The sequence below is a fragment of the Ovis canadensis genome, chromosome 11, assembly GCF_042477335.2.
Source record: "Ovis canadensis isolate MfBH-ARS-UI-01 breed Bighorn chromosome 11, ARS-UI_OviCan_v2, whole genome shotgun sequence".
In the NCBI taxonomy this organism is placed as follows: Eukaryota; Metazoa; Chordata; class Mammalia; order Artiodactyla; family Bovidae; genus Ovis; species Ovis canadensis.
In genome coordinates, this window is record NC_091255.1 from 60,968,959 (window position 1) to 60,989,114 (window position 20,156).

Below are 20,156 nucleotides of genomic sequence, written 5' to 3' on the forward strand. Positions count from 1 at the left end.
TACCCTCCATCTATCCATCATGTATCAGCCATCCATCCATCCACTGTCTACCCACCCAACCATCATCTATCTATCCACCGTCTACTCACCCACTCATCCTCCATCCATTCACATTCATCTGCTGTCCATACTCCATCCACCCATCCATTCACCGTTGATCTTTCATCCATCCATTCATCCACCATTCGCCATCTACCCACCCATCCACCCACTCCTTCATTCATCCATTGCTACAAGTAATTACCAGGCATTAATATATGCTGGGTAGTATTTTAGGTATCAGAGTATCAGGTAGTGAAAAACTGCTGTGAAAACTCCCTGTCCTCAGGAGGTCACTTCCAGTAAGCACACAAGCAATATGCTAGGGAGTAGAGGTCATCTGAGAGCCCCTGCCCGTCTGATACTTGGGGCAAACTGTTGGCTCTCAGGCCTGAGGCCAGCCCCACAGGTTCTCTTTGGGTCTCATGGTAAGAGGCTCCTGAGCAGTCCAGGTGCTCTGCACAGACTCCTGCCCCCCAGCAGTCTCCATCGAGTGGGGGCCAGTTGAATTTAGAGTTAATGCCTGTGGAGAGCCTGACTCAGCCTCTCAGCCTCAGGGGTCTTGCTCCATGGAAGCTGCCCCCACCACGCCCCTTCCGCCTGTATCCCCCAGCTCACCTGCTGTCTGTCAGTCCTTTGCCACTCCTTTGTGCGTGGGGCTCGGCCCCAGCCTGCGCACCCCCTCTTGTACTGCCCTCTCCCCCACGCTCCCAGCAGGCCCACGCAGCCTCCGCACACGGGGGGCCCTGGGAGTATGTGGTTAACTGGATGACTAACCCAGTCCCCACAAGGCAGTGCGAAATGGCTGCTTCAGTAAATTTCCAAATGTGTCCGGAGCTGACGACTTCGTTTTCCTCCCAAGCACCAAACAGGCTGAGCAGGGAGGCCTGGCGCTGTTCAGGCAGCCGAATCAAGCTTCTAGACACGTCCCCACTGCAGCGTCTCAGCTCAGGTGCAGGCGGGCAGAGGGTTGGGGGGCCGGGCCTGAGGAGATTCCTCTTAGGAAGAGTCTGCCCACCCCTGTAGCTCCAGCCTGCCCCCACATCCCAACCCTCCAGCTGCCCTAGTCTGTGTCCAGCCTTCCGACCTTCCACAATGTTCCCTCCTCCGGGTCAGTCCCGGGAAGCTAAGTGACGGATGTTTAATGGGTTCTTGCCCACAGGCTGGTTGTCCTGTTCCCTGAATCTGATCATCTGCTTGCTTCTGTTACTAAGGCCGCTCGGGCTGAGTGTGGCCTCAGGGGACGTCCCTGAGCAGCTTGCTCTCCACCTCCTCTGAGGGACTGTTTTTCCTCCCCCTGAACAGCTGAAAACACGAGTCATGCCCGCTTACTGCATTCAAGCTCGTCTAGTACAGGCTCCCCAGTCATCTCATGGGGCGCTGTCCCTCCTTCCCGAGTTTCTTCCTCTCAATAAATATCTCTTTCAAGCCAGGTTCTTCTTTTTCTCTTAGACTTGAACGTTCACAGTTTTCCTTCAAAGCTGAATCTCAGTGTATTTGGGAGACAATGACCTTCCCTCCAGGTCATTTCTGCCAGCTCCCCCCACCAGCACCCCTTGCAAACTGCAGCACCCGCCTGCGTGTTCCCTGACAGATCTGCTCCCAACCTGCTTGCTGTCTTCTGGATCATTCACTTGGATATTAAACAAGATTGGGGCCTTCAGGTGGCCTGGGGGACCTCCCCTGAAATGCCCCTCCTGCCCACACACTAGCCTCTGCTCTGGTCTTTGTTTACGTTTGCAGACCTCCCTTTGGCCTCGTGACTCTGTTTATACCGGAGCCAGCCGAACCCAATTTTGCTAAAGACACGTTTCTTCAGCCTGCTTTGAAAATGCTTCACCAACGGCCACTCATCTGGTGGTGTATGAGACGTGTGCCTCCAGCCAGCAGCCAAGACTCATCCCAGTGGCCTCTCTGCTCTCACAGCCCTTCGGGTGCCATCTCTTGAGGAATGTCCTGGGATTGAAGCCATGTGTGGCCAGACTCCTGTCTTCTCAGCGTTTGGAGGGTGGCCAGTTCAGCCTTCCCTTAGCACTGGGGAGAGGAGAGCAGACCACACAGCGGCTAAGAGTTTGGGCACTGGGGGCCGCACTGCCTGGGTTTGAATGCCAGCCTCGTGGCTCACTCTCTTGTCTTAGTTTCCTAGGTGGGTTCTCCAAGGATGATGGAGATGGGCGTGGAAAACCTCAGCTCTGGGCTGAGGCACAAAGTTGAGCGTTCAATGCACAGCAGCCCCTGAGGATGAAAGGTCTTGGTTCCGTCCCCCTTACCACCCAGCTGCTCTGGTTGACTCCGTGCCTGCAGAAGAAAACGAATTTCCTAGGGAATTGCCACCTCAAGGCGTTTATTTATGTGCTACACGCTTTTCAAATATTTTCTTATTTTGCCTTTTGTCAGCAAATATTTTGCCAGTCTTTTCTTTCTAGTTCATATTTTTTCATGCTTACAAAGATGTTAAATTAGCATGCGTTTTTTAAGTAGCCATTAATTTCATATCATCCCTAATTTGTATACTTAATTTCCTCTCTCCACCCACTCTGGATGTGTGTACAACTCCTACTCCCGTCACTCATTTGTGTTACACTCATCTTGTGCTACCCCGAGCTCTCCCGCAGGCCTTATGCTGGGCAGCCCATGCTGTGTGCCCTCCTGCCAACTTCGTGTCCAGCCTGGCCCTGCCTCCCCTCCTGGGCCCCGAGAGCAGTGCTCTGTGAAGCCAAGTGTCTTCCTCACAGGGCCTGTTTCTACTGTGTGATGTTGGGTTTTGGTGGCATTGTGGTCATTGAAATACTGGATAATACAGTTACCATCACCACCATCATTACCACCGTCATAATGACCGTCATAACCATCACCATCACCACTAGCTCCTGAGCGTTTACCACAGGCCACACGTGGTACTGGGTGTTTATGTCTACGTCTAATTCTTACAACAGTCTTGTGGGTATGGGTATTTTTCTCCATTTTAGAGATGAAACAACCAAGGCACATTGAAGTTCAGTTATTTGCTTTGAGTGCCACAGCTCACAGTGGTAGATCTGGCTTCAGACCCAAGCCTGCACTCTGACTGCAGGGCCACGCGGCCGCTCTCCGTTTCACACAGGCCACCACCCTCTGCTTCCTGAAATCAGCACTTAGGGCACAGGCATTAGGTTCATGAGTTCTGAGAGCTGTGACTTGGGAAAGTCCTTAACTGCCCCGAGCCCTCGTTTCCTACACTGTGAAAGAGGGAGAGCAAAACCCTCCCCGTGGAGTTGACTGAGGACAAGAGAACTGATGTCCACGGCGCATCTAGCCCTGTGCCTGGCATAGGACAAATGCTCAAATGTGGGCTTTACAGTTATCACAATGTTATCACTCCATGTTTTCTGTATTTACTGATGACCTTAGGTGTGTTGGAGAAGGCAATGGCACCCCACTCCAGTACTCTTGCCTGGAAAATTCCATGGACGGAGGAGCCTGGTAGGCTGCAGTCCATGGGGCCGCGAAGAGTCGGACACGACTGAGTGACTTCCCCTTTCCCTTTAGGTGTGTCAGACACTTTTAGGTGCTAGATGTCCAGAGCTGCTAAAGACCCTGACTCTGAGGAACCCAGTCCAATGGGAGGGACACGCTATCAGCAAATACATCACAAGAGGGGCAGACTCCCAGAGGGGTGTATGAAGCACCCACAATAAAGGACCAGCTGTGCCTGGTGGTGGTAAGGGGAGAGGGACAGAGAAAATTCATGTCCTTAAAAATTCAGTCCACAAAAGAGAGAATTAGAACTAAATGAATTAAATATATGACTCAAACAGAAACAGAATAAAAGAATGATAAATGGAAGGAAAGCAGAAAGAAGGCATTAATGAAGTTAATAGATAGTGAATATGAGTCACAGATAGAAAATGGGATTGATAGGTAAAAAGCTGGTTTTTGAAAAAGTAAATAGCTGAACCACTAGCTAGCAGAATCAAGGTTAAGAGGAAGAAGGCATGAGAAACACAAGAAATAAGAGAAATCTAACTTACCAAAACTGACCAGTTTGCATCGAAGATAGAAAATTTTTAAGCTACTCCCACACAGAGAAGGTCTGGATGGTTCCATGGGGTAATTTAAACCAAACCTTTAAAGAGCAGGTACTTCCACTGTTAATCAACCTGTACAACAGCAAATAAAAAGAAGAAAAACACATAATTTTCTCAGAGAGAGACTAGCAATGTTTTTTTAACCTAACAAAAATTTTACAAAAATAATGGCCCTGCTTACGTTGATACCAGTTTCTCAAAAAGTCACCCGTCCCAACTGCCCTTAGGTGGCCCATATTCCAAACAGCCACCCAAGGAGGACCAGCACATGCAAAGGTATGTTGAGAAACTCTAGAACAGTACTGTCCACTATGGAGCTGCCTGTGACTATTTGTGTAAAACCCAAGACTCGGTTGCTCAGTTGTACTAGCCGCATTTCAAGTTCTCAATAGCCACATATGACTCACGGTCAGCATATTAGAGTCACCATTCCAGAAAGTTCTAATGGGCAGCACTGATCTAGAATACCAGGTGCTAGATTTTGAGAACTTCTGAATTACAAAGTCATGTCCTCAGTACTCTGAGCTCCATTTGCTTCCTCTGATGTCAATAGAGCATCATCCACCTCTCCGTCTGTGAGTCTGGGCTGAGCGTCCATCCATCCCCTTAGTCCCTCAGCCATTCTGCAGGTGATATTGACATGTAGTGCTGCTTCAGTAAATATGAAGTCCTCAGCTCCAGGCTGGGTGCTGGACACGTGTATGCCATGCTTCCCTGCAGTAAGCGTGTGGACTCGCATTTGGAACGTGCTCCCCTGATCTCTGGGACTCTGCTTTACTCTTTCAGTTTGGCTTTCCTTGCATCATATCCACTCAATTCCATCAGTCCTCATTTCTCCACTGGTTCACGAGCTGACTCCTATGGAAGAGGTAGGGCTCCATGCCCCTTTTATGAGAAGTTTGTCCTACTAGTCAAGCTTTCATGGTGATGCTTCTGGTGTAGAGATGCTTCTGCTCTCTGACATTCTTGTCCTTCTGGTACTGGACCCCTTCCTTCCAAGCGCTCTGTAGAGTATTCAGGATCATGAAGCCTGACTAGGCCCTGGCCTGTCTCTGACCTGTTTCTCTGATGTAGACTTTTCCTAGTGTAGAGCCCAGAAGATAGAGACAAAGGAAGGATTTGTCGGGGGGAGTACCCAAGAGCTCTCAGGGGGTGCCCAGCAGGGGCAGTCAGTATGTCTTCATTTTGCTGTGGAGGCTGGTTTTCCACAGTTCGGGTTTTTTTTGTGTGTGTGTTCTTCCCAGAACACTAGGGCTTTTTAGGTAAACTGCGTCGTCTGTCATGTCTCTGAGCCTGGAAAATTCTTACTTTTTATGATGATTCAACTCTTCTTATTTTTAAAGTTAGCCCTGCCAGGCAGAGGCTTGTGCCCACAGCTGTGGGGCCTTCTCAGCTGTGATACTGGGCCACATGGTGAAGGAATATTCATGTTGTCTCCTCTCCCTTCCTCTCCCTCCTGAGGGACAGGGATGTGAAATGCAAGCAGGAATCTGCTTTCTCTTACATTTCTCTGCCGCATCCCCTCCTGGGGGCTCCCTGTCCCTCAGCGCTACAGGAAAGCCACAGGTCTGCTCTGCCAAGCCCCCCTCATCTTCCTGGGGTGTCCCCCAAAGCCTCCCTCTGGGTTGCAGTCTGCAGTTACTGCCGCATCTCAACACAGACACAAACCATTGCATGATCTCCTTAAAGAGTCTTCTGGTTAGATCGTCCACTGGTGTCAGAGAGATCGTTCTCAAGTCTCCAGAGAAACCTGAGCTCTGCTTGCCTCCAAGCTGCAGTTGGCTGGACTTCTATTGAGCTGTGTCCTTGCCTGTCTGCAGTGGAAAAGGGAGGAACCATCTGTTCAGTCCTGGGGCTGTGCGGGACTCCCCCTGCCCTGGAGGAGTGGGCGACAGCCAGTTCGACAGCTATGCTTCTGCATCACGGGCTCCCACCTGGAGGTTGAGCCCCATCCACCCTCATGTCATTCCAGGGCCTCCCTTAGGACTCTTTAAATAAGATGCACTCCTGCTTGGTAGAACCCAGAGGCCCTGGTGAAAACCTGAGGCTTTGTTTTCTCTTGCTCACCAGCAGCCTTCCCTTAGCCTTCGTGGAAAGTAGGCAAAAGCTGGCCTGGTTGAAATAGGCATCTGTTCTGATCTTGGGTCAAGGGACCTCAGACAGTGCATCTCCCCATCCCAAGCCTCAGTTTTTCCACCTGCAAAACATCAGTAATAATCGTACCACCTCATGGCCTGGAGGAAAGAAAGAAATGAAATCATGTAAACAGAGTTCCTACAGTCAACTGCGTCCGCTCCTGCAACAACGATGATTGTCCCCAGTAGGCTAATGAGGGCTCTTGCTAGCTCACAGGGTTTTTATGAGGATAAAATGAAATGCAACAAGGAAACATTTCTATATTCATTTCACAAATATTTATTGAGCACCAACTGTGTGCCAGGGCATTGGGATGAAGAGATGCCCAAAGATGTATGAAAGCTGCAGATGTGAACAGGATACATTCTCAGGTTTAGAGGGGTCCTGTGGAGGGACAGTGCCATGCTGAAGAAGCTGGGTGTCCTCAACTTCACAGAGGAGGATGGAGGCCCAGGGAGCTGAAGGGGCTTCCTGGGGACCACATGAACCCAGGGATGGGGAGTGGGTCCAACCAGCCCCCTTCTCTAGCACCTAGTGCTACTTAACCAGCACATTTTTTTTTGGATTCGTCTGTACCACTATCCTGGGCACACCCACAGCTTTGGGGTGGTGATAGAGCCATGTCCCAGGGCTGTGCCAGCCCTTTGGAGAGGGAAGGGAGCCACTGTTCCCTACTGCCCCTCCCCACCCCAGGCAAGATGCTTGCTTGGACTTCTGAGCTCTGGGAATCTCAAATGCAAGCTGGTCCTTTTTTGGGAGAAAGAGGGAGAGAGAGGGGGATCTGTGGGTGAGGGTGGGCATATTTGGGTATAGCCAGGCACTCAGGCCTGTTCTGGGGGAGCCCCATGGTGGAGCACCTCCATACCTCTCTGCTGTCCACCGAGCCCCCCCTGGAGCCTCCTGGCCCATCTCTTCTTTGCCTTCCTTTGTGGGCCTCATGCATGCTGTCAGCGCTGGACAAGCAGCTGCTTGACTGGGATAAAAAAGATGTCTCCTCTGTTTTTCACCACATAGATGTTCTCTGAAAGTGAACATTTCCTGCCTGTGCTCCAGATTTGTTTTGGCAAGTGGACCCCCATTCCAAGTAGAAAGAGAGAGAGCCTGTCTGGGGACTTGCTCCTATGAGTCCTCCATGCTTGGTCCTCTCTGACTCCCTCCCCCAAGCAGCAGATTTTTAATAGAAAAGAGAAAAGGAATGATGCGGACCCTCCAGATTCTGTAACGTCTGAGCCGCTAGGCTGCGGGAACACTCCTTGTCCTGTTTTGTCGTCATTCTTTGTTGTTCTCCATCACAAGGGTTGGCCTGTGAGGGTCTCCCTGGCGGGAGGGCACTGCCCAGTATCCAGCTTCCATTCTCAGCCCTGAGCAGGTTGCCTGCCATGAAGTGAACCTTAGCTATGAGGATAGGGCAGCTGGGAGCACCAGCAGGCGGGAGGGAACCAAGGGATGCCCTGCTTTTGGTGTAGCTGCTCGAACAAGCCATCAGTTATCCCTCTTTAGAGAGCTCGCTCTTTGGGTGCTGGGACCCAAGGGCTTGGAGCAGAGACTAGAGGAGCTCAGTGTGCAGCAGGGACCATGCTGGCAGCTGTTGGGACCTTGATGACAACATTTCAGCTGATGAAGGTCGTTTGTCTATCCCTGTGACTGAGAGGGGGAGACTGTGAAACACCGGATAGGTCCTCCATAAACACAGCTTTCTAGGGTTGGATCCCTCCGTTTTGGCCAGAAAGCAGCCTGGGGTTTGCACTCTCTCCTGCCACACACTCATGGTTCAGGAGTGGCGACAAGTGGGGATGTACATCCGGGGAGATAAGGACTCCCTGAGATCCAGACTGCAGCCGTGACCTTCCTGGACCCCCTATAAACCTCTTGAAGGTGATTTTCTTTAAATATGTCATTATGCACATCTGTAAATGGTTTCCCACACATTTGGGATCTATCTAGATTGTAACATGATGGCTTTTGCGTGTAGTATACACTCGTGTGCGCACACTCACAGTTAGCTATATAGGCATAATCAAAGGGGAGGCTTCCATGCCCACAAAGATCTCCCAAAGACAGTGCAATAAACTGGGTGACTGAGAAGGGAGGTGACTTTGCACCCAGACGATGAACCAGAGGGACTCTTGGATACAGCTGGGTGGGGGCATCCAGACAAGGGCAGTGAGGACATGGAGCAGCTGAGAACACACAGAAAGGGGATCCACGGTCTCCACGGTAAGGCTGAACTGGATAATGGGAAGTGGATTAGACAGCGTCTCCTGGGGGAAAATTACAGATTTCCCTCTTGCTTTCATGGAAGAGTTTGGAAGGGCAGGCAGGCATCAAGGCATTAAGCACTCGGCTGGCTGGAAGGACACGGGAGCCGGGTTCCTCTGCCTCGAGGTTGAGGTGGGGGCTGCTGGGAAGTGTGTGGAGGCTCAGGATGCCTCCCGGTCAGCTTGGTGCATCCCTGGGTTGCGCTCCCTTGCGCTCCCCATCTTGCCAGGGTGCCAGCAGTGCAGATCTTGGCCTCTTGATCTGAAACCAAACACGCCCCCTCCTCTGTTCCATTGGATGCGCTCCTTTGCAGGGAGGGGAACAAGATGAAGGCAGGGGAAACTGGGAACCCCCCGGATGTGGCTTTCTGGCGCTGAATTCTAATACCCTTTGCCCACATGAATGCTCGCAGTAGGAGTACTGGGAGCCCGCACTTGCACCTCTGTGGAATTCTCTCTTTCTTTTTTAAAAATAAGAAATATCAAAGATGATTTCAGCAATGGAGATGAAAAGGCAGAGCAGCTCTCGTCTGCTCCCTCCCTGCGTTCCCGCCACCCCCACCCCCTGATTCGTTACTGTTTTTCTAGAACAAGAAGGAAAGAGTTTTATTTGTAGAAGACTTTTCTTTTTCTTTTTTGTCCTTAATGATGTGGTGGGTGGCAGTGGTAGCATGTTTTTATTTTATGTTATTTTTTATCCCTTGCGGCTTTGGGGGAGGGTGGCAGTGTTTGAGTTTGGGGTGCGGTGTGTGGGGGACGGTGTTCTCTTGGAGAGGAGCAGTGTGAGCAGATGTTACACCCCCGTGTCTAGAAGGCGGGGGGACTTGGAGGACGGCGCTGCTCGTGGGTGGGGAAGGACCCGAGTTATGTAAGAGCACTGAGGGGGTGGCTTGGGGACGCCGACAGGGGCAGGCTGACACCCTTCCCCGGGCCATCGAGGAAGGCGCCGGGTGCTGTCTGCTGGGAGCCTGGTGGCTGCGCTGTGGTGGGTACAGTGCCTGCGGGGGGTTCTCAGGGTGTCAGGGCAGCGGGCAGTGGGGAGGCCTGGAGGGTGGAGGAGCTCCAGTGGGAGGAGCGAACTCCTTGAAGCTTGGGGAGGCCCTGTGCCCTCTTGGCTGTTCGCTCCTTTCTCCACGTCAGCTCCCCAGCCACAGAGGAGAGACCCCCTCCTTTCCCGCGGGTCCTCGAGGCCTCCTGCCCCCACACCAGTCACCACCATGTGACTGCAGAGCAGCACGCATCCTGAACCGTATAGCATCCCAGGGGCTGACGCCGACGCTGTCTCCTCGTTTAGGTAGGGCCCCACCTGACCCACAAGGAGAGACAAAAACCTGAGCAGGCGTTGCTGAAATGGCGAGTGGCTGGGGCTGGGTCCAGGCACCACTGCCAGCCAGCCACCAGCTAACACAGCTTCCTCAAACCTGCTCGTGGGGCAGCTGTGGGGATGACAGCCAGCCCCTGTGGACTCGACCCTAACCTTCGCAGGCGTGGAAGGAGCCGAGGGCGGGGGTAGAGAGGGTGTTCGAGTCCCTCTGTTCCTTGGTGTCTTCAGCAGACTTCTTGGTGCTCCCCCTGTCCATGCACCCTTCTAGGGGCACTGGCTGTGTCTTTGCTGGTCATCCACTCACTCTGCATTTTCCCTGGGCAGGAGCCAGGAATCACTCTAGGCTGTGGAACTCCAGCTCCATCTACACTAATGAGCTGATGGGCTTGGCACCTAAGACCACGAGGCTGGCTCCATTGGCAGCTTATTCTTCACAGCTCGTCTCATCTTCCTTCATTGGTATTTATCTTCGTTCGTTGGTATTTATCTGTCTGCTTGTTTATTTCTTCCCCTTGGAGGCCTTGGGAAAGGAGGGAACGTGTCAAAGCAGGAGGGTCTTGGTATTGCCCCATGTTGAGTAGCTGATGGCTACCGGGAGTAAGAAGTAGGGGTATCTGGTGCCTGTTTGGTTCTAAATGGATTCCTGTAAGGAGGGGAGTTTCTGCCCTCAGAGGCTGATAAACGTCGATGTTGCAGCTCCCTGACACCTGTTGACTCACTGATTTTGCGGCAGCCCCGTCTCAGCCTCTGCTGTTGATGGGACGTCACAGCGATGATAGCACTTGCCTCTCAGCGCTATCCAGAGGATGCGCCCACATGTCACCTGCAGAGTCCTTTGCTCCTGACACAGAAGATACTCAAAGAGTCGTGGTGGTGGTGGTGGTGGTGTGTCTTCATTATGGTCTCATGGCGATTTTGGAAAAATCACTAATGGTGAAGGTTGTAAACATGCCTTCGGAGCACTGGCTGTATTTCCCTGTACCGGCTGGCAGCTGCCTGAACCTGCCTGGTTGTCTTTTAGGCTTGGAGCTGTTTATAAGTGAGATGGTGATGTGAAGAAGTTCTGTGCTGCCCTCGCCCGAGAGGGAGGCTGCCAGCCGGTGGCCTGTCCAGGTAGAGATGAGCTGTGGACATGAAATGCAGGCAGGATTTCAAAATGCAGCGCTCTGACAAAGCATGTGAGCATTGCCTGTGTCATTTCTTATGTGGAATGCATATGGACATGATAATACTTTGAATATTGTGGGTTACATGAAATACATTCTTGAAGTTAATTTCACCATTTTTGGGGAAATTTTAATGTGACTACTAGACCATGTAATGATCCATGTGCTTGGTATGATATTTCTGTGGGGCAGGCTGATGGAAGACCCCCTCCCACATGGATGAGCTGGGATCCCTCCCTGGTCTCTCGGAGCCTTGGTATCCTTACCTGTGACGAGGGAGATTCCCCTAGAAGGTGCGCCGAGACTGAGATTCCAGGAGTCGATGACCTTTTCTTCACCCTTGTTGACAGCACCAGGGAGCCCCTCGGCGAGGCTGGAAAGGGCGCCTCCGGAAGTCAGCAGCGCTGCCTTTGAGAGAGGTCCCAGAGCTCTCTCACTCCAAGTTTGCCCCAGCTACATACCACTGGGGTTTTCGGGGGACACCCTTCAGCTCTGTAAATATGCATTAAAAGAGTAAAAATAAATGCCTTATTTTGTCAACCTTCACAACAACTGTGAGACATGCTTACACAACACCTCTCACACCGAGGTTCCAGAGCCTCACACGGTGAACAGTGCACTGGGAAAAAAAGAAAGAAACCACACTCTTAGAGAGTTCAAAGGCAGCAGAGAACTTGTTTTCATTTCTGGAAAAAAGAAATGCTAACGTGAAGGCCGGGCAACCGGTGCCCAGGGACCCTGGAAGAGAACCCGTGGGCATGGAGGTGCCCTGAAGCTGGGGCCACAGGAGTGTCAGGTAACCCTGACATGGAAGCAAAAGAACCAAGAGGAACTTTTGGAAAAGAAGGAAGAAGGTTAGTGATGAGGACCAGAAGGGCTAGGACAGCCCGGAGTTTTACTGCAGAAGCTAGCTGAGCGAGGTCGTCTCTGGAAGCGGGTGTGGACGCTGAAGAACTGACCCCTGGGCCTGGGACAAGGGGATGGATGTTCTGCAGATTGGCGTGCAGAACATGGGAGAATCCATGTTCCCTCCGCCCATCCTGGCCTTGGTCACCCAGGCCTCCAAGAATAGAGATGCTGCCAGAGGGCCACTCAGACCTGGCGCCTCGGGTGTGGGGCACATAGTGCAGGAGGCGCATCGGATGTCCCTCTTATGTTTATTTTCCATTTTTGACATTGTCCTTCAGTTCCTCCTCCACGCTCCCCGTTAAGCTGTTAAATCACTCCATTTATTTAGTGCGAGTGTTTCTGAGAGCTCATTTTTATCTTGGTGAAAACCAGGCTTGCTCATGGGCACATAATGAAATTGCATAAATATATCCTTAGCTTGGAATCTAATTTATTTTTCCTGTTCATTATGGGGTAGAAGGCCATTATGAAATGTATAACTTTTTTTTTCCAGTGCTGGAATTGAAAGGCTGGGGCTTGGGCTCTTTTTATTCTGATGATTTTGTCCTGATTCAATTTAAAGCTGGTTAGAGCTCAAATACTGGAGCGTAATTGACAAAGATCAGTGTGGGTTGTAATGCTAATGTCTCGTCTGCGGCTTCCGCAACTCGACACGATGGACAGTGGGTTAAGCAGCAATTCCAGCAGGGGATTCCTGGGCCTGCAGAGCTGTCTGGGCCTCAAGGAGAGGGCCGAGGACTTTTCCCGTAGCCAGTGGTCACATTCTCTGCTTTGGGTAAGGGTGGGTGAGTGGCATACCCTGGAGTAGGCAGGTTGAGGACACTCCTGACCTTAAGCCCAGAAAGCCTTAGAAATCCCTTCAAGAACATCCGCCCAACCTCCGCTTGTACAGGTGAGGAGTTTGAGCGGCCTATAACCTGGTCAAGGTCACCCTGGCTCCAGCCTCCCCATCCTCAGTCCTGGGTTTCCTCACCATGACAGCAAGTGAATAACATAAAATGAAATGCAAACAACCTTTGGAAGCGATGACTTAGGCCACTCTGTATGAAGTTCATGCATTGTGTGTTGAGCACTGGGAGAGAGGGGGACAGAAGGCGCACCTGGCAGCTTGAACAGGCTCTGATGCCCACCATGGCTAAGAATTTGTCAAAGGCGTGACCTGGCAAAGCAACGGGCAGGAAGCTGGGGTACCATCCTTCCTCCAGAGCACGCCTGATCCTCCGTTAACTGGTCTCCCCCAGTTTGCTGACTGTTTCCCATGTGCCTGGCCCTGCTGGGCTTGGGCACAGAATGGGAAAGGCCCAGACGCTGCTCTAGGAGCTTTGATGTGACATCCTGACTGTCAAATAGGAACCGTGCAGAACATCAGTGTGAGCCAGTCAGAGAATGTTCTTTTGGAGGGTGACGAGTGATGATCAAAACATGTGAGTGTGTGTGCGTGTGTGTGTGCGTGCTTGTGATCACTGGGAGGAAAAAAAAAAACATCGTCATGGCTGTGACAGGTTTTCAGGGGGAGCTGGAAGAAAAGAATTTCAATTAGAGTTGCAGAGATCTTTCGTTTCCCTCCCCCTGTAACTAGAGTTGCCAGATAAAACCCGGGATGCCCAGTTAAATTTGAATTTCAGATGAACAACAAAGAATTTTTTTGTATAAGTATGTGCCAAATATTGCATGGGACACACCTATATTTTTGTAAATGTTGTTTATCTGAAATTCACAAATGTATCCAAGGATCCTGTGTTTTTATTTGCTAAATCTGGCAACCCCACCCTTAAGAGCAGAGGAAGTAGAAGCAAAAAAAAAGCTTCATTTTGAAATCATTTCCTTAGTCACTTAAAAAATGCAGTCGCATGAGTTATAAAGTCATTATTTATTTATTGTATTAGGTCTTCTAAGACAGAAGTGTCTAAAGTGAAGCGATTAGTCTCGCTTACTGCTCCCCAGATCCAGCTCTCTGGGTGACTTCTGACCTCTGCTACTAGCTGGAAGTGTCCCCTCCTAAAATACCCCCTCTGCTCATGCTGACCAACTCATGTGCATATATACACATATGTCATTTTCATGTGCTATGTATTTTCCTGGCAGTTTCTGCTTTTTTGGAGAAAATCCCAGAAGAAGAATTATTGGGGCCAAGGGCATGTATATCTTAAGTTTTAATAACTACAGCTAGATTGCTTTACAAATTTGAAAGTATTTACAGAATTTCCCATACCATGTGAGAATACTTTATCCTGCACCGATATTAGTATCAGTTATTATTATTTCTTAAAATATTTGCCAATCTAAGGGTACAAAATAGCATTTAAACTTACATTTCCTCAACTCTAGGAAGGTTGATTATATTTTTTGTTTATTATTTATTTGCATTTGACTTCTGTGAACTATCTGTTCATGTGCTTTATCTATGTGTCCAGGGAGAATTTTCTTTTTAATTTGTTCTGGGGTACTCTTTACATACTGGCCACTCTCAGACTTTGACTATTATATGGTGTCTTGGAGTTGCTTCTGGACCTATGTTAAGCCATCACCTGATCTTGAAGCCTTAGATCTGAGCTTCTCAGGGCAGTGACCTGGGTCTAATGACAGTTGTAGACTTCCAAGCCCATCCGGGTGCCTAAGGTCTGCTGATCTTGTTTGTCTGAAATTCCTGGGTTAAAGGAACCATGTGTGCCTTGAGAGCCTCTGTTAGTGCTTCACTGCCCTGGTGCTGCCCCCCCCAAACAGTGGGCAGCCCTGGATAGCTTTCAAATCCCCACCTCCCTTTATTATCCTGCTTTCTCTGCACACACAGAAAGCTCTGCTCCAGAGGAGGGAACTGGGCCTTGGGAGGAGGCAACACTGAGGGTGTCCTGCTCTGACCGTGGAATCTCCCCAAGAGCCACATTGACCGTGTGACTGCAGCGAGCTGCCTCAGGGGCAGCAGGGTAGAGCAGGAGAGATGAGAAGCCTCCAGTTTCCCCAGTTCACTGCAGCCATTAACTCATTCATTCATTCAACAAGACTTTGTCAAGCTCCAGGCACATACACAGACCCTACCTGCGATCAGGGAGCTATCAGCCTCTGGGAGAGAGGTCTTTATATGGTGGCATAGATTTTGCTGACAGACTGGCTGGGGCCAGCTCTTCTTCCATCTGTCTCTCACAGAGGGGGCTTGTGTTTGCAGAATAGGTGAATCACAGCTCCAGAGCCCAACCTAGGGTGAGGGGCTGTCACGGTGCCCACCCCACCTCCTCAGCCAGGGCCTCGAGTCCCTGCACCTTCCCTCTCTAGCACCCCCAGCTTCGTGCCTGCGGCACCCTGTTCGTGTTTGGGGAGGAGCATCTCCCTGGGACGTTTGTGGCCAGTTCTGTATCTTGTTTTAGGAAAAGATGGTGGCCAGTGGGGCTCACTTAGCTGGGGCGTGGGGGCGGGGCACACACATGGCAGGTGGGCCCTTGAAGCCGCCAGGAGCCTTGGAGAGGCAGGGTGGGTGGAGGTGGGCCTGCTGCCATGCTCTAATTATTCAAAGGCCTGTCATGTGGAGGATGAAGTAGGTTTGTCCCTTTGTGTTCAAAGGCAGAAAAAGGATGTGTGGGTGCAAGCTCTAGGGAGACAGAGTTTGGTTCTGAGGGATGTGAACATCAGCAGGACTCAGGAGGCTCTCAGGACTCCACCCTGGGGCACTGGAGCAGAGGCTGGCTGGCATGCAGGCTATGGAGGTCGGGAGACAGGCCTGGCACTGTGTGCCCATCCACCCTTGACCTTCCAGGAGAGACCTACGCTATGAGTTATTTTGTGCCCCCTACGTCCAAATCCTAACTCCGAGGACCTGTGAATGAGATCTTATTTAGCAATAGGGTCTTTGCAGCTTTAACCAAGTTAGAGTGAGGTCTTACTGGGGTGGGGTGGGCCCTAAATCCAGGGACCGGTGTCCTTATATGAAGAGAAGAGGACATAGAGAGACAGACGGTCACGTAAGGGCAGAGGCAGGGATTGAAGTGATGTGATGAAAGCCTTTCCAGAGTGCACAGTGCTGCCGACACCTTAGTGTCAGGCTTTTGGCCTCCAGAGCTGTTCAAGAATGAAACTGCGTTGTTTTAAGCTGCTCAGTTTGTGGTAGTTTGTTACAGTAGCCCCTGGAGACAAATACACCAGCCAAGCAGGTCAGTGTCCCAACTTCTGGGTCTCTTAGAAGATGGAGAAGGTAAGAGGGGACTCTGTTCAAAATGCTGCACTGGGTGTGGCCTGAGGAGCCCATGGGCTGGCTCCTCGCAGAGCCTTTGGGGCCTCATTCAATGGAAAGAAGCCAGTGGCCAGCAGCCCAAGAGTCAGGGGAAATGTGGTTTGTCCACCTGTCCATCGGCACGATGGAGTGCCTTTGACAGAACTGATGTGGCCACAAGGACGTGTTTACTGAGCTACACTTAAGCAGGCCCCTCAGCTGGCAGACTTATAGGGTGTGATGGTGTGTTTTGCTGGAAGGCACATGTGTTTTACCGGTGTTGCCAGGACTATGTGGCCCAAGACAAAGGTGTTAGTTTGGTGATGATTAGTATAATGGGGGTTCTGGAGCCAAACTGTCGGGTCAAGGAGATGGCACTTTTTCATCCCCACCCCTCTGCGAAGTCACTTAATTCTAGTTGTGAATGGAAGAGAGAAGGGCGAGGAGAGAGGGTGTCTGGCTGTGTAAGAAGCTGTGGAGGGAGCCACTGGAAGCGGTGGCTGCTGTTCACGGGCAGAGGGGGCTGGGGTCTTCGAGTGGCCTGCAGAGGGGAGACCAGCCCTTCTCCAGAGGCTGGCTTCTGATTGAGGGCTCATCTGCTCCTAGAAGAAGAGGGGACCCTCCCACTGCCTGGCAGACTCTCTGTCAGTGTGGACTCTTCCAGCCCTGCTCAGCCAGTGGCCCCACAAACGTGGACCCTGCAGTCCTCCTTGGGCCCCAGCACAGGCCATTCCTGTGTTAGCATGGTCATCCTCACCCAGGCAACTTTGTCTTTGGGAGCAGGCCATCCTGTCTTGCTTTATGCCCTCCCAGCATGTGGCCTGGCCAGGTTCTGTGGGCATGCAGCTGACCTGTGAGCCCAGGCACCTCAGAGAGGCAGCGGGGCCACTTTCTACCCTCCAGATCACCTGTTGATCTGAACGTTGGGGTGAGTGTTCTGGGTGGTGATGGAGAGGGTGAAGGTCTAGTGAGAGTGAATGCAGCGTCTCATGGTGATGTCTCAGAGGGCAGGCAGGGAAGAGCCTTGCTGGGGAGATGGCCCCATAGGCCGATGGCTCCTAGAGGCGTCCAGGCCCTCTCTCTTCTTACTGACCTGGGCTTGGTGCAGGGAGAGGGAGGCTACCTTGACCTCAAGACTGAGCACTCAGTCCACGGGAGGCCCTGTGCTCTTAGCGGTGACTGGTTCTGGCTGATGAGACAAGACATCTTCCAGCATGGAGAGTCAGCTTCTGTGAACGGTTCTTGGCTTCTAAGAGGGGCTTCGGGATGTTGTTACTGCAGACATCCTGCTCCCAGCCTGACGGGAGGTGCAGGGTGGGCAGGGGACAAGGATCTGTGTCCTGGTGACAGAGGGAGGTGCTGAATCACCCAGCTCTGCACCAGCCCTAGCCTGGACTTCCTGTCCGGGAAGTGGATCCCAGGGTGTGGGATCACGCTAGGCAACAGGAGGCCTACACGTGGGACCTGGAATCTGTGTCTCCCAGGGTCACCAGAACCCTGAGTCGCTGAGCCTTGTTCTCCCTGGGCTCAGCCTCTGGGACACTTGTTAAAGTGGCTCCCACCTGGGCAGAGATCCTCCACCTTTATTTCATCTGTGGCAGGTTGGTGTTTCCCTAAAGGAGCTTCCCTAAAGTGCACAGGGAAGATAAGCGATAAACCAGAAGCCGCAGTTGCTTGGCGTCCATGATGCTTTGCAAGCACGGATCTGTGCTCCCAAGGACACTGCTGTTGGGTCGCAGTGGCTCTGAGGCTGGCACAGCTTACCGCCAGTCACCCTTGGTTCTGCCCCAGGCTGATCTCCTCCTCGGGTTTTCAACCAAGCTGCGGGGACTAGTGGTAGGAAGAGCTGCTGGTGGATCCTGAGGCCAGACCTGAGTGGGGAAGGGAAAGGATTCTCAGCCCCTCCAGCACCCCGCTCATCCTGCTCTGGTGAGAGCCTGAGTCTGTGTGGAGCTGCTCTCAAGGCTCCAATCCCTGGTCCTCGAAGGGGAACCCTGTGTGTTTGGCCCCAGGATTTCTCCTGACCCTGGGGAAGCCCCCTTTGCTCTTCTTGGAGTTGGCCTCAGCTCTGACCCCCATGAGCTCCCTCGTGTTCTCCATTCATTTACCTCTCTTCCGTGGGGCTCCCGGTGAGACCACAGTGGGAGGGACCCCAGGGGCTCTGCCTGTGCCTCATCCAAGAGGAGCCCTGGGGGGCCATCCCCAGGCTCTTTGCACTTCATCTACTGTCACTGTGAAACAGCAGACCCCAGCCGAAGCTCTCATGTCCCATTTGAGGAACATGCCTCCTTCCTGGCAGAGAAGCTGCGAGTCCTATGAGTCCCTCCTTGGACTCAGGAGGGATTCAGGTTCCTCACTCCTCCCGCCTCCATATGCGGCCCCTCTGGGTCTCCTCTTGGGGAATGGCTTGACAAAGTCCAGATGACTGCAATCTTACTGTCCCCGAACTACTCTAGACACGTCTTACCTGAGGTCTTAGCTTGCTTCTGCCGCCATGACAGAATAGTGCAAACAGGGTGGCTTGAGCAGCAGGCGTTTAATTCTCCCAATTCTAGAGGCTCAAAGTCTGCGATCAAGATGTGGTGTGGTCAGGTTCTAGTGAGGGCCCTCTTCTGGCTTGCAGACTGCTGCTTTCTTGATGACCTCACATGGTGGGGAGAGGGCTCTGGTGTCTCTTCCTATTAGGGTACTAATCCCATCACAAAGGCCCAATCCTCAGGCTTCATCTAACACTGATCACCTTCTACCTCCAAATACTGCTCCATTGAGGGTTAGGGCTTCAGTGGGCTTCCCCGCTGGCTCAGTGGTAAAGATTCCGCCTGCAGAGCAGGAGTCACAGGAGCCGCAGGAGACGGTTCAACCTCCCTGAGTCGTGAGGATCTTCTGGAGGAGGGCATGGCATCCCACTCCAGTATTCTTGCCTGGAGAACCCCATGGACAGAGGAGTCTGGACGGTTAGAGTCCATGGGGCCGCAAACAGTTGGACGTGACTGAAGCGACACAGCACACGTGCACGAGGGCTTCAGCATGTGAATTTTGAGGAGACGCAAGCATTCAGTCCATGATACCTGCTGTGAGAGGAAGTCAAGACAGTCCTTCAGAACAATGATATTGTTTATATCTGAAGATACCACTAGCCAAGGGGAGCCTCCTGCCCCTTGAGCTCAGATCAAGGGTAGAAACATTCACATATTAGTTATAAAGGTCAGTAGTAAAACCTTTTCACTGTTGCTCAGAATTGATTACCTTTCCTACATGTACATCCACACCCCAATATCATTTATCCAACAACAAATTCTCAGATACCCACTGTTGCCTTTATACACACACAGACCTACACACACAACTCTGGACATAACCCCTTATTGTTTTAAATTAGTCTATTCTTTGGCTGCTCAGAACTATAGAGACATGCCTAGGTAGCCTGGAAGACCTTTGGATGCGCAGATCTGGCTGTTTTCCTCACTGATCCATTTCAGTAAGAGAAGGTCTCAGAGAAGGGGGCTCTCTTTTGAGGGTCATGTCTTTTAATTAAGTTTGGTTTTTTAAAATATTGTAGATTTTGGACTACAGAGGAAAAAACTTAAAAAGATAATATTTTTCTGTAATCAGAGAGCTGATTTGTTGACAAAGGGCATTTTCCTGTTTAATGCTTACTTGTAGTGTTCTGTATTATAAAATTTTCCTTTCCTGTCTTCAGCCATCCTTTTAGTATTCTTTGGCTAATTCAGTCATTAAAAAATGATGTTGTGGAAGAATACTTAGTGATTTAGTATGAGACATAGTTAAGTGAAAAAAAAGTTATAAAATGGAATGTACAGTATGATCCCACTTAGTACCAAAAATATATATTCTATGCATAGGAAAGTCTGGGAGGGTATTATGCTCAAAATGTTAACAGGAGTTATTTTGGGGTAGTGGGATTGTGGGTTATTTTAAATTTTCTTCTTTTTGCATAAGTGTAGTTTCTAAATTTTCTACAGTGAATATATATTCCTTTTATAATAAGGACAAGATCACAGATCATGCCAAAGGCCGTTCAGATTCTCTGACCAC

General features: G+C 51.1%; 1 protein-coding gene, 1 long non-coding RNA gene, 1 other non-coding gene and 1 pseudogene across 9 annotated transcripts in view; 2 read left to right on the top strand and 2 right to left on the bottom strand.

Annotated features, from left to right (window-relative positions):
- Positions 1-20,156, top strand: part of RBFOX3 (RNA binding fox-1 homolog 3) — a 433,842-nt gene that overhangs the window by 41,267 nt on the left and 372,419 nt on the right. The window lies entirely within an intron of this gene.
- On the top strand, positions 9,386-11,514 carry LOC138414764 (uncharacterized). The gene is made up of 4 exons (XR_011246960.1): positions 9,386-9,485; positions 10,149-10,283; positions 10,846-11,002; positions 11,183-11,514. It is a non-coding gene; the product is annotated as an uncharacterized lncRNA (long non-coding RNA).
- Positions 19,260-19,334, bottom strand: LOC138415562 (small nucleolar RNA U2-30; annotated as a pseudogene).
- Positions 19,494-19,571, bottom strand: LOC138415565 (small nucleolar RNA U2-19). Its single transcript, XR_011247316.1, has one exon. It is a non-coding gene; the product is annotated as a small nucleolar RNA U2-19 (small nucleolar RNA).